Genomic DNA, 15,299 nt, shown 5'->3' on the forward strand with positions numbered 1-15,299 from the left:
TGTTGTTGATAATATCAAAATGCCGTTGTTGTTTATTTCTCTCCCCTATATATTGCCGTGCCGTAGCTAGCGACAACGCTGGGGCCGCTCGCGATATCGTTAAGCTGCCTCAGTTGCTGCAGCTGCTACTGCTGCTGCGGGCTGTCTGCTCACTTTTGCTTACTCGCGCAGCCGTATGCCCAGACAGACCGTTTTCACATACACACATATAGCTGCCGCGCTCGTAAATATGTGAAGTATATGCCTTGAATTGAATGCTTTATGGGTTTAGTTTGATAGAAGTCGTAAAGAAATCAACATCAACATCATCTACAATACACATAGAGAAATTACCCCAAAAAATAATAATAACCGTTGGCAATAACAATAAAACAAACCGATTCTCCTAAGCAGCAAATTCCACTTGACGTGTGAACCAATGAACGGTATAATAACAATCGTTTTAATTTGCTGCACACAAACAGTGAATTGGTTACCGCCGTGCAAATCATTTCATTTTCAAGGTCATTAAATTGTAAAAATTTGACAAAAGGCACTTACCAAATAACATCTGCTGTTTAAGTCGAAGGTGGTGCCCGAGTGGCATAAGTAAACTGTGTACACGAAGAAATCTGCTTCCATGATCGGCAAATAGTTGCTACTAAAATATTAGTCAAAAGCAACATCTGTTCTCAAAACATCTTTACTGTGTCTACTATTTCGTTACAATCCGCAAATCATCTTCCAAGTGGGCGAGACTTTAGCGTAATGTAGACATAAGCTGAGCAAGTGAATTAGCAGTTATCATAAAAATTAACGCAACGAAATCGTAAAACTTGTACAGTGTTGAGCAGCGACAGAGCGGTTAATAGCTTGTATTAAAGGGCGCAATTGGCGCCGGAGCGGAGTATTAGTTCGACCTGCAGTGTGGTGTTTGTAGTGGTAACGGTGCGGTTTATTCATAGAAAATATAATATATAAGCCATAAAAGATAGATATCAGATTACCTAACTATCACATAGATTATTATATACGAGAACGGATAATGTTGTAAAAACCGGTATTCAAAAATTAAGTATAAATTGAAAAGTGCAATAATACGACAAATCTTTTTAAAAGTACTCTACTTATTATACGAATTACAATTTGGAGTGATATCAGGAGAAAAGGGATTACTAAATTGTGCCAATACAAAACATAAAATGGTTCCAGAACATGTAAACAACTACTGGTACAAAATTATTTAAATAATTCTAAATTTATTTAGAATAAAGTCCAAAGTGAAAACCTAATGCCAAATTCTATTCTTAAATCGTTTTTCTCCACTCATGCATATAACAATATAAAGTTTGTATTGATGTAATCTTCTCACCCACAATTCTAGTCGTTGATTATAAGCAATATTTACACATTACAGTTATTTATTATTACATTTATAAAATACTAAGAAGATAAAGAAAATGGATTTTAATCTAAAAAAGTATCGGTACTCTACTATCAATTAAATAAGATGATGAAATAACTGAAAATTGTACGAGATTGCCAATGTAAAGCGACTTTCAGGATATACTGCGAAATGATAAGCATATTGGCGTGTTGCGCGCAACTGTAGCAGTTTAAGAAACGCTGTGATCTCTTATACTTTGGTAATTCCTAAACCTACATATGTACACTGTGTTGAAAGTTTTCAATAATATAATTAAATATTATAAATAATATAAGTGTGTTTGATGAAAGAAAACTAAATAATTTCGATACAAACCAAAGGAGAAGTAATCAAAATATAGGAGTCTATGTAGGACGAAGCATATGTAGTCTATGATATTCAAAGGTAAGTTTTAAAAAAGCAAATGTTTAATATATGTTATAGTAATATATATTATAGTTAATAGCTCGTATATCGAGATCTCAAATAACAATATTCGAGTAATACACAATTAACTATGTAAATTATTATCATCCATTTCATCTAATCGTTCGCGATGATGGCTAGGTTAACTTATGTTCTATGGCTGGCTTTAAGATTATCGTGGGTGATATACTAAGTAGAGACCTGTATGAAGCATTTCAGTTGTTGGTTTCTCCGTATCGACAATCCGCCGTGATCCCATTACAAGTTTTTTTTACATAGACTTCTATAGCTATAAGATCAAAGGCGTTTCAGCCCTATTCTGGCAAACGCCTAACGGTCAACAATAAAATGTTCAGATGCGTCCCCATTATTCTTCCAAACAAATTATACAACTGACACCGATACGATTTTTAACTTTACCGCTTGGCTACGAATTAAATATTGAACGCTTGAATTCCTTGCAATTAGGGATAGCGAGCATAGGTAAAGACACAGACTTCATTATATCTCTTGGGATATACCCCGACCAACAACGCAAGTGCTAGAAGTCGTTCCATTCCACAACTCAATTTGAAGGCACATTGTGACAGTTCAGGGCTAATAAAGCTTCTCTAATATTAGAAAAACGGATATGGATAGAGTCAGGTAGTTACTGGAAGAATTCCGCGGAAATCAGAGTGTAAATTTCGGTCAAATGTGAGTATTTAGCTCATCAGCTGAAATACAATATTGATCAATTCTGTCCTTTTTAATTCATCACATTCGAGTTTTAGATTTATACTTTCAACAAGGAAAGCGTTTTTTGCATTACCATAAAACAGGAAAATCGCCACGTTTCTGCTATAAAATCAACTTTTGAAGACTTATGTCTTTACAAAGAAGAACAATAATACAGAGAAGGAGGTCACTTATATTTGGGATTACATTATATTTTAGGTAAAGCATTTTCGTAAAAATTGTGCAGATGTGGAACACTTTACCTAACAGATTTATATTAGTGACACGATTAAAGTTTATATACATATTATTTTTTCATATCATTTGCCTTCTGTTACCTTTAATTAAATCTGGCATGAAAATTTGATAGTTATGTAATTATATTTATATTATTCAACATTTTATTTATGGTAAATAATTTCAAAACTGTTGCTGCTGGTCTATGTTGCTGAAATAGATTTGAATAAATTGCTTTCTTAAAAATTGTATATTCCAAAAAAACCTATTTTCCCTGTTGCCATGTGCCAGTTTGTAAATACTTTCGGACAAAAAAACGCTTCGCAAAGAAAAACTACAACCAATTATAAAATATTTAAAAAATATTCAGCAATAAATTTGCTTACCCTTCATTAAAGTATGAAAACCATTTATAATAGGATATTCCAAAGTTTGAATTTTACTTACTCGTACAATACATAGTATTTAATTTGGTTTTAATGAACTCCGTGTTAATATTATAAACAAATATAGTTCAAAGGAATACACTCATATTTGCGTACTAAATTGTAATCAAAATAAATTGCAAATTGCAAATTTCAAATTAAATTCCATCATTTTGACACTCAATAATTCATAACGACGATATGAAGAAGATGCATTACACACCAATGAACGTTTGAGCAGGAATGCTAGTTGCCTTATACAACAGATCATATGCTTTGAATTTTATTACTCGTATTACTTTGAATTGTTTGTTGTAATTGTATTGTTGTACTGGTACTACATTTCGTGAATGCGTATGCATGCATGGACAAATACTCAAACCTGACAATTCTGCAACAAGCTTCATGCAACTGTGACGTAGTTCTGCAGTGCACTGCGTGAAGCTGCAACACGTTTATGATTTGCTGTTGACAGGCTTATTAAGCTCTACAGCCTCTCGGCATAGTGGCCCCCCACCAGCTGTGTCGTCTCCAGTCTGACCGGCCGCCGTTGCGATGCCCTGGGTTCTCGCTTGATATACTCTCGTTGTATACTTGTTTAATGAAATTTTGTACATCCCTTTATTCGGATGCGTACTATACATACATATCGTTATGTGCACGTATGTGTACTTTGAGGATCTGTACACAGCAATACAATACACCAACTATTTCACAAGTTATGGCCGCTTTGAACTTGGAGCTTTATATGTGAGTTATTAAATGTATGTGGCATAAATGGCAAGGGAATTAATAAACATGTATATGTATGGTAGCAACGGTGTATATGAGAGTTCCGTTAGCAAAATTTCAACCCATGTTGCCGTCTTAAAAAAAAGCATGATGCTAAATGAAACTAACACTTTTCCCAAAGAACACGAAATATTTTAAAGACAAATTTGTATAAGCAACATGAACAATATATTTCGATATTTGAGCATCTGTAGTATATTTCTGAAAAAAACATTACCGCATAATCGAATTTAATGAATGTGGCAACACTGGCTGCATCTTTGTTCGTTGCACACGATAGCGCAGAAGTCCAACATTTGCAATAACAGTGCAAGCGAAAGGGATAACTGCTGAACATGGGCTGCAAAAGATTCTATGATAATGAAGGATACTAGCATTGTCCGTATTCATATACATACATATGTATGTATGTACATAAACGCTCTAACTTTGGTGTACGAAAATTTTTTCTGTGCAATAGATTTTACTTTTGTTGTTGTTCTCTCAACTTATGCAAATTCGTTTTCATTTATGTTGTGATTTAGATATGTACCATGTGAAATAGTATTTACTAAAATGAAGACATAAGGTTATTTTTCGAAAGTTATAAGCAAAATGATATATGGACCTCAGCGTCAGAGTCTCAGGTAAATATGTGAGAAATCTTTATAAAAGTCGGATAACATATTTTTCTAGAGATAACATGTCGTGTTACCAATAACGGATAACATTAAAGCTTACTGTTTCCAGCTCCGATCTTTCTAATATTTGAACTTTCCGTTGAGCTTAAAGAATTTAGGGTATCATCTGCTTCTAATAACAGTGTATTTTTGTGCTTAAAATCAACCAAATCGGGCCAATAATAACCTGAGCTTAATATAACCGTATTTTATAGAATAAGCAAATGTTTTATCAAAGTAGATTTAACGTTTAATATTGGATTAATTACAGCTAAGTTCCAAAAATGCGAGTGTGATACTTTAATGAAACAAATTAGATTTCTATAAAATAATATGAATATGAACCGAATAGTACTTCCTTACTTGTTTATTTTTTTACTTATTAACAAGATAAAATGTTCAATATAAACTTAATCTACAAACTAATTTATTTTAGATAATCTGATAAAAAAATCAGCTTTTGAGATATCTTATTTAAGTATTGCGAGGAAGCTTTGAGTTCGATTTAGTCTTAATATCGACATATTTTCGTTTGGATATCTGTGTGGTATGTGCGATATCGCAGTGAAACGTAAACGGTTCATAACTCCGTATAATGTCAAATTGTTGCATAGGTAAGTAGCAGAAAGTATCATAGTAGTACAAATTTTGATTTTGCCCGGATTAGCCTTTTTTTACTTATTTTTATTGTACTTCTTATATTTCGCTACAATTTTTTATTATATTAGTTTTACTTCGATTGAATTTTTTATATCATGAGTAGTTCGGTAGTATGTTCGTCCATTCCCTCCTTGGCCTGCAATTCATTGTCGCCCATATCTTTATGTTATAAATCATTGTCAGTTGTTCAATGTACTGCAATGTCACCATGAGTGGAGCGCCCCCGCTGTGGTGGCAAGTACCTACGTTAAGGCGTTGCAGCCCAACATCAGGCGTCGTTAGGAATTGGTAGTGGAACAAAATCCATTCTGCGAAAAAAGCGCGCAAAAAGCAAAGTAAACTCAAGTTTTTTAGTATCAAAATCGTAGTAGACGACCCATCAACCAGTCAACTGTAAGTCTCTTAACCCTACCGGGACAATATGTCAGAAAAATTTGTAAACTTTCTTATAACTGTACTATTGGAACCAGTTGCTTCAGAGTATTCTAGTTTTGTTCACCTAATGGTCGTACGTATCACCTAAAACTAAGGGAGATAGATATGGGGTTATAAGTTTATATATAAATGATCAGGATGACGAGAAAAGTTGAAATCCGGTTGACTATTTGTTTGTCCGTCCGTCTGTACGGCCGTGTAAGCTGTAACTCGAGGATTAAATTTCAGATAGGTAATTTGTTTTAAACCACTTTTCAAGACAAGTAAAAGAAATTGTTTAATTGTCTTAGATTTATAAATAAGCTCCATCCCGAAAAACTCCAATTAACATATTGTTATACAACTTTCCTGTTTGTGTTAAAAAGAGTTCTCTAAAAGAAAAGTTTACATAATCATTATCTTTCAAAAAGAATGTTTGGATATTTCTGCGTCAAAGTATCAATTAATCGAAAAACGGAAAATATTCACAAATGTAGAAATTATTAAAGGATATAAATTTGTTGAAAAACAAATTTCATATCATAAAAAATTACCACAAATGTATTAAAAAAATATATATGTATATAAAATTGAGGGAAGCGTAAGTTTGTGTGTAACCGAATATTTCATACTCTTGCAACTTGCAGGCATAAAAGTCAGGGAAATACCTTAAGGTGTAAATCGTTAACCAGAAGATCGGAATCCAAGCAATTTTATATATATAGATATACTATATATAATTCATACACTGACTGACATATTCGGTATAAGGTTTGTTGGAAAACCGAATATCATTATATGTAGTATGTATATGGGAGTTGGGGTAGTAATGATCCGATTTTGACAATTAACTATTATCATGCCATATTCTAAAAAGAATGTTCCCTGGGAGGTTTTGCGGCCACTGCGAATATCAAATTGACATAGTTCAGCGAATTAAAAGACAGCGGCTACGCTGGCTAGATCATGTTGTCCGAATGGCTATAATCGCGTAAGCGGTGTCTACGCCAATAAAGAAGAAGAAGAATAAGAATCAGAAAACAGCGTTTGCTTAGTGCAACGGTACCATGCCATAGTTTTCTTTCATTTCCGTCCAAAGAACTTCAAATAACAATCAATCCGATTAAACCTTCTAGATTTGCCTTTTCTCTTGGAATTTTGCCAAAAAAAAATTTTAAATGGCCGAAGAAGGCAATAGCTTGATGAAATGCCTGCTTATGTCTGATGTGGCTCATTTTTGATCTGAACGGAAGTCTAGACAAGTAAAATATATGGGGTTAATCAAATTCATAAATAATCCACGAGACGCAACTTCATCCAGAGCGAGTCACTGTGTGGTGCGCAGTTTCATCAAGGTATATTGTAGAGCCATATTTTATTGAAGAAAACGGTGTAATGTGGGTCAAAGTCAATGGGCACCGTTATTTAAAGATGTTAGTGAGTTTTTTACCCAGAACCGCGCCAAATATATATCCTGATTACTAGAGTTTGGTTCTAGCAATATGGAGCAAATGCACACCTAGCCGGACCGGTTAATGCGAAGCTCGAAATAAAATTAAAAATAAATTAATATCAAGAAACTCATCTTTCCGCTAACCCCCAAGGTCACCTGACTTGACTGCCACGGACTTTTTTGTGGCGCTATGTCAAGAAAAAGGTGTACAAAACAAAACCAAGAAATCTGACTGAATTGAAGCAATCCAGTAAACTCATAATTGGGGCGATCCGGACTTCAACGTTTTAGACCGCAATTAATAATTTTCTAATTAGTTGTCGCATTTGCCTGGCTGAGTATGTAGTTCGTAACTTTTAAAGATAATTAATTATAAAAAATAAAATAAAATTTGCTATACGTTTTGTTTTTGTAGCACGATTCAGGCGCCACCTTGTATTAACGTGGTATTGCATATTACAGGTCTTAAAATATTACTATATTTTGCTTCTTCTTCAGGATATATATTCAAAAAATAGCTGAAAAGATGTATGTATGTACATAGATATTATAAACTAAAGCACGAAATTTATTATTAAAGGCATATAAGGAAATTTTAACCAAATAATTGGAAATCATTATTTTTGAAATAGGTGTCTAAGATCAAAGCAGAGATAAAGAGATCCCCAACTCATCTCTCATTGGAAGTGAGAGAGCAATTGCTAAACGTCAAAACCTCCTGAACTATGACAGTTGATCGAGTTCAGGAGGTTTTGACGTTTATCAATTGGAAAAGAGCGATGGCCAGATTGAAATCTTACCAAAAATTATGTAAACAGAGGGATTTTTTGCATCGCTCAAGACTAATTATAAAAACTGTAAAAGAAGGAAAATTTAATAAATTTGTGAGATTTATAGGTATTTGATGAAACGTTTTGTAGTTTGAAGCATCATAGTATTATTTTCAATGGAAAATGATTAAAAACATTTAGTGATTGAGAGCTAACAAGCTTAAATCCTTTTATTGGGTAATGAAAGGTCAAAAGTCAGTTGTTCGAATATACTATAAAAAGATTTAAATAGTTTCTCCATATAATAATTAATCACTATACAGTAATTCTTATTCATACTAAATGTTGGGAGTTTTAATTTAAATGTCCAGAAATTACTATTTTATCCGATCTGGCCATAATGGAAAATGTTATAAAAAACGCTAATTTTGAGGCGCTCTCACACTGGAATAAGTTGGCATCCCTTTATCCCTGATCAAAGTTTATACTATCAGTGGTCGGCATGAGAGGATCCGTCACTGTGTTGGTGTTCACGAAGTAGCCCAGTGAGAAATTGGAATTAAAATTAAATGAATTAATAGTATGTATAATGAAAATTAACAAAATGTATTTTAAGGATATATTCCCTATTATCTTTAAAAGACTTGGAACATAAATGGCATTGCATGGCACCAAAGACATTTAAAATCATAAAATATTTCTCGCAGGGCATATTTGGTTTTGCGCTATAGTTTTGCGTGATGTTAATTCGTTGCTGGCTCGACAACGACTGAACGATAGAGCGTAAGCGTACGTGTGAAGTTAGTTTGCACAATTGTGCTAAGAAATGCCGACCACTGGTCTATACCGATTTCCTTCATATTCAGGGCTAAATCTAGTTGTACTTTCATAAAGTATACTTTTCTGTTGAATACCGAAAATCATAATATGAAGTAGAAGGTAGATAGGGTTAATTGTGGACCAATTTTACTCAATTTCGGAATTCGATTAAAGGATATCACTGAATGCCACCAGTTGCTGTTAGTTATACATATATACATAGTATATATGAGGCCTTGCGTGTTATTGTTTTTTCGCAAACAAAATAAAACGTCGACGACCGAGACGACAATTTCGATATCCACGGAATTGTGGTAGGAGCTGACGTAAGTTTGCTCAACAATTGAGGTTGCGGGTAGGAGCGGCGATTCAGAATTATAAGTATACGAGGTTTGTACAAGAAGTGTTGCGAACTTTTAAGTTTCACAGGCTGCGTGTATTCGATTTTGATTATTTTGTTGCGTTTGGTACTTTTTATTTTGAATATTTATCCCAAAAATGAATCAAAAATTCTGTCTAATTAATTAATAAACATTAATGAAGTCAAGAAAAGAGTATTGGCCAATCGTTGAATCACCATTAGAGAATTTGCTGATTTGTAGAATAACAAAAATTGCCTTTTGAATCGTTGCTTGTGCGCGAATATTTGGCCAAAAATATAACATTAATGGTGCCACAAACATCGTATTTGTCAGATCTGGGAATGTTTCTGCTCCCAAAACTTAAGAGGTTCTTGAAAGACGATGCATCGAAGCGGGAGTTAAACAAGATCACAAACATTTACTTTCTAAGTGCTTTGAGTATTGGAAAAAACGAAATATATCTGGGGTTGATTAAATACTTTGAATTAAAAAACACTTTCTTAAGAAATACAAATTCGCGATACTTCGATATGTCCGTGGTATATTGGAAAATTGGAACCAAATTTTATGGTTGACCCGGAAACTCAGAAATGAAGTTACCAACACAAACAATCAAATGCAGCTGTCTTTGAGAAAATATATATAAGGAAGTTGTCTTCCCTTTCTTCAATCTGGCATCGATAGTTTTCTTTCACTGGCTTCTAACGGTGATTTTTTTCTTTCAAAACCATATACGTTACTCACCAACATCTTTTTAAGCTCCACTTTCAATATTTCCTTTTATTAATAAAGTATTTTGTGAGCATGCTAGTAACTTTCTGTAAATTTTTTTTCAATACTGAATTGTAAATTTTCGTTCGTTTGATTGGTATTTCTCAAAATGAAATCTTGATTAAACAGGCATTGTTTATTTTAAATTTGTATATCAGGCTATCTGACACCATTGAAACCATTGATGTCCGCTGTTGGATTCTCCTCCCAGTTGAATACACATAGGTTCACCGAAGAGATTAAATTCAGGTGCTGCCAGTTGGTGTATTGTACTTGAGCTTTTTGTTAATTTTTTTTAATATGCATCTCTGATAAAAGCGCAGTTTTATGTTTATCGAATATACATACAGTATGGAAATAAAAATTCCTCCAATGAATAATGTTACTAAAAAACCGGGTATAACATTTGTATAACACAATTAATTACAGAATATCGTTTGGGCGTGATTACTACCATTAATCTACATATTACTCAAAAATATTTGGTAGCTAAATATATTAATTTTAGTTAAGTGTGTTTCTATAATCGAACTCTAATTGTTGGCTTCAAATATCGTTTTAAAAAATATAATTATGGAGTTGTCGGACGACATCAAGAAGGAAAAATAGTTCCCAGGAAGTTCTGCTATTGTTTAATTATACTTTAGAAATTTGCATATTCAGTCTTGTCTGAAATGATTTTCAAAAGTAACAAATTAAAAATAATTAGTCTAAAGAATAATCTAGATGCAAAAATTATCAAAACAACCAAATTTGTATTGAAAGCTAGATCCTTTATGCCAAGGTCTGTAACGGTTCAACACCCTAGCTCAAAAAGTGCCCTTGGAGAAAGGAAAAAATCTATTAAGGTAATATGTGTGACACTTGCACTTTTATGTTCCAAAAAATAATCTGCAAAAAATTCACCTGCTCTTTTCAGTATGAGCATCTCTTACCTGCGACATATTTTAAAATATTGGTGTTCGTATGTATATGTGAGCATATAGCATTATCTTATGCAATATCTATTGTATCTATATAGAAAAATAATATACGACCTTCGAAGTGGAAATTAACGTTTATATCTGTAAACAAAATATTCAATAACACGGTCAGAACTAAAGTCAGTCTGTATGCCCATGCAAGATATGTACATACATACATATGTGTTAAGCTAGCACGCATCTAGGTCATTGAGGAGTCAGCACGTTACTTTACTGCATTGCATACAAGAAAATGTTTTTTAAATCTCGCTTCCTTCGACCACTTTTTTGGCATTGTTCTAACACAATATGTATTTTTTGGAATCGCTGTTTGCTTTAGTTTTTTTACTTTATGTTTCCATACTTTTTTTAGCATTCGTTTTTGTTCCCCTGCTTATTTCGGACCTGTTTTTGGTACCTTTTTAATCCTTCGCCGGATCGTCACGGCAATGGTAGGCATGTGTAGCTCTTCGCAATTATTATTTATGAGTCCGCACTGTTGCCTATTTCTCTTTGTGTCTTGCCTTTAAGGTTCATACCGAAAACGATGTTTTTGGAATTTTTTTTCTCTGCTGTCTTATTTTATTTGCAGAAAAGGAAAAGTACTAAAAGTTTTGTGAATATACATATTTGAATATACAATTAAACCAATAAAACTGCGAAAAAATTACATATCTTGAAAGTGTTTTATTTTAATAAATCTCTTTTGTGATTCTTCGCCCATTTTTTTGTATGCATATTCTGAGTTTACTGTTGAAAAGTAAATGAAGATTTTATTACTTTATAACTTACATTTTACTTATTCCAAACATGGATAATATTTGGCTAAGATAGATACTGGACTCCGAATTCTAATAATTTTCCAAGTCAAAGTGTGATCTTTTTGCATTTCTGTACACTATTTTGAATGAATAGTTTAGCGTCAGTTTAGTTCAGGAAGAGTCAGAGCCACCTTCCGCAATAAAATAATATTCACTCGCAGAAAAACACCAGATAATGACTTCATAACGGTGCTTAGTAACATACCCTCCTTTGCTTTCGTTTTTTTTACTACAATCTGAAAGCTGTCCTACTACAAGTAAGTATGGGTAAATTATGTTAAATCCACCTACGTTTCTTACTCGGTACCAAATGATAAATATTATATAACGAGCAATACAAACAACTTTAACAAGTGCCTTATTAATTAAGGAGACATCTCAGTTGATGAAATGATAAAAAATACTTTTTTTTATTCTCTGAAGCAATAGCACAATTCTGTGTAAAGTTTTATTAATACAAAGAAAGTATTCTTTAAACAAACAGTTTGAGGTTACTCTTAAGTGTGAAATAATATAATGATTAAACTATACCGCAATTTAGCATAGCATCAATATAGTAAATTTTCAGAACACAAAATACGACCATATTAACAATTGCTACTACATCGTCAACATGATTCAGTTGTATAACATTTTAATTTCTTTAAATTTATTTTTGCAATATGTGAGCTTTTGTGATTGTTTTTATAAAAATTGAAAAAATTTCTACGAAGTAAATTATATGCATATACGAGTCAAAAAGTTAAACAAGTTTGCTGGCAATTAGACGGACTGCCAGCTAGCCGGTGGATTTGCAAGTGGGTCAGTAATTTGCCGTTCATTGTTTCGGCGAGTTTTTGCATAAACCTTTTTCTCACATCGTTAGACATTGTTTTTAATACCCTCGCAACATGTTCCAGGCAGGAAATAGCTCTTTTATCTAGCAGTTGTAGCATTTTAATCCAAAAGTTAAATATATATAAATATATAAAATGAGTTGGAAAGCAAAGTATGTCATATAGATTATAAACCTCAGTAAATAATCACGCTTTTCTCTAAGCTTGGTGAAAAATGCAAGCAAATTTGGTACTGGGTAGCACAAAAAGAGAGTAAAATCGGTTCAGAACTTGGCCCAAAATACCTCATTAATAGACAGATGTCGCCTTAGATTTTATTATTTTATACAGGTATCTTGAAATACTTTACCACGTTCGGTCTTGGCCGAATTTAGAATTGCTTATTTGTTATTTTTATTTTTTGCGGTCGACTTAACTGCAATGTGTGGCATTGTCGCTTTGACAACTTTTGTCGGCCGTCTTTTTGATTTGTGCTACATATGCGTTCACGTAGTCGGCCGAAGATAAGTATTTAGGTATACAAAAATATGCTTGTGTTGTATATGCTATGGTTCCGTATAAGTAAATTTTCGTACTCTGCTCTTTTCCCAAATCTATTGTCCAGTCATTTTACCTTGGTTTGATGTTTTGATGTTTGCGAAAGTTGCTTGTGTTATGTACTTTATATTTTTGCCGGAATTTGAATTCATTACAGGAGGCAGTTGTTCTTTACTTGACTTTTAGACTTAACTTTGCTGTTTTCTGTCTTGTTGTTTGTTTTCAAAACAGCGTTTTCGCAAGGTCAACTGACAACACGTCTTGACCCTTGTTTAGAAACCTACACAGCGTGTTGTTTTCACAAAACACTCACACGCACTCAGTTTTTTATGGGGTCATATGTAAACAACGTAGTTTCGCGTCTTACGAATGTATACCAACTATGTTTGTATGTCTAAAATTATGCATATTTTCATATTTGCGCTACTGTTTCCCTAAAATTGGAGCGTTCCTAATTCTTCCACGAATTTTTAGTGGTATACTGTCTTTTAAGTGAAGCACACTGCCAATATCCGTTTTTGCAAATGTAAAAATATCTTTCATAAGTTCTATTATTTCAAATTTCGCATGCTCACCATTGATTTTATTTGCTCCGCGACGAGCAAACGAAATCTGTTTCATAGCTGCCAAACGCATTGAAAATTGCATTGTTATTGTTTGGGTATTGCATATAAAATTTTGTTTTTTTCTCAATACCACATTTTTTGGATTTATTGTTCGAATATATGCAGTTGTTGTTTTCTTTCCCAGTCTGTTCCACATTAAATATGCAAATTTCAAATGGGCTACGCAAGCAGCATTCGGTGTATTTGTATGGGTCGTTTTCTCTAAATGCATACATATGTGCCGTTTTCAGATTGCTTTTTCTATCTTCTTCAACTTCACGCGTTCTTAAGCACATCATATGGATGTGCATCCTTATGAATGATTTATGCTTACCACTCGTCTGCCGTCTATTCTCTAATTTGGCTGCTGCTTCCAAAATAAATCAAACAATTTCCCCATTGTTTGAAATGTTTGTGAAAATATAGAAAATGTATTGATTTATTGCCATTAACCATTTCTAGCGTCATTTTTAACAGGCTTTAGTAGCAACGCGTGCATTCACACTTCAATTACAACGCCTTCTTGTAGTATTTTAAGAGCTTCCATGCAACTGCGGCTGACAAATTAAAGCATTATTGGTCAATATTGGCACCATTTCTTCAATTTTCTATACATATTACTTCATACATTCGGAAATACAAAAAATATATGCATGTATAATTAATATGATATTTGAATTTCGGTAATGTTGCAGATACATTAAAAAACATTCGCACTTAGATAATATATAATAATAATTTAGATACATAAATCTTTTATAGAATTTATAATCATTTAAATAGTAAGAAACAAACCATCAGGAAATCAAAAAATTAAGTATATGATAGGTAATGTGGAATCCATTTTGGTCAAAAATTTTTCACGATTAAATGTAGTAGTTAACTTTAAAATGATCAGAATTAACATCTGTTGGAAGTAAATGGACGCACATTGGACAAAGAGTGACGAAAAATATCAAGTCTACCTGTTTGCCTACTATGGATAAACAAAAAAAGTAGTTTTCTACTACCGGCAGCTGCAGAAATTTATGGATGGAGGTATAAACCTTCATACACATTAAATATGTTAGTAGAGTGAGTTCGAGAAACCGTATTGCAGCAGTGACTGTTTAAGATAAATTATATATAGAACAATAAACCAAAAACAAATACAGCCATTTGCATTTGTAAATCAGCCACTCATATTCATCTTGAGAATGTAAAAATGCACATGCATATGTATGCGTGCTCAAGTGCTCCTATAACCAAACTTAGCAGTAGCAGATGCCGAAAAACGGGGTGCGGCGAAAAGTATTTTAATACAAAACATACACAAACAGTCATGCACACACGTGCGTATAACATGAAAATCCATTAATCTTGTTGACTTATTTCTTTCTTTCTTCTTTCGCTGCCTTTCATTTTGATTTCTATATGGGTCCAACATCCACTAAAATTATTATTTTCACTCAAAGGCAGGAAATAACAGCAACACATACATACATACTTATACTCGTTTTCTAACGAATATTAAAGTAAACCAGAGTGAGACGGCCAATAAAAAATATTGGAGCGGCCATCATTATTCTAGCAGCTAATATATCTGCACGATAACCACAGTTACTTACACTAACTTCAAAGTCGGAACA

At 33.1% G+C, this 15,299-nt stretch overlaps 1 protein-coding gene across 2 annotated transcripts in view; it reads left to right on the forward strand.

The window, feature by feature from the left end:
- The first annotated feature begins 287 nt into the window (after positions 1–287).
- The window catches only part of LOC126757503 (homeotic protein antennapedia), a 199,245-nt gene continuing 184,233 nt past the window's right edge, over positions 288–15,299 (forward strand). For both annotated transcript variants that reach the window (XM_050471465.1, XM_050471484.1), the window contains exon 1: positions 288–1,810. The gene's annotated coding sequence lies outside the window, so the exon portion shown is untranslated. The remainder of the gene's footprint in view (positions 1,811–15,299) is intronic.

This window comes from Bactrocera neohumeralis, chromosome 2 (genome assembly GCF_024586455.1).
Source record: "Bactrocera neohumeralis isolate Rockhampton chromosome 2, APGP_CSIRO_Bneo_wtdbg2-racon-allhic-juicebox.fasta_v2, whole genome shotgun sequence".
Taxonomy (NCBI): domain Eukaryota; kingdom Metazoa; phylum Arthropoda; class Insecta; order Diptera; family Tephritidae; genus Bactrocera; species Bactrocera neohumeralis.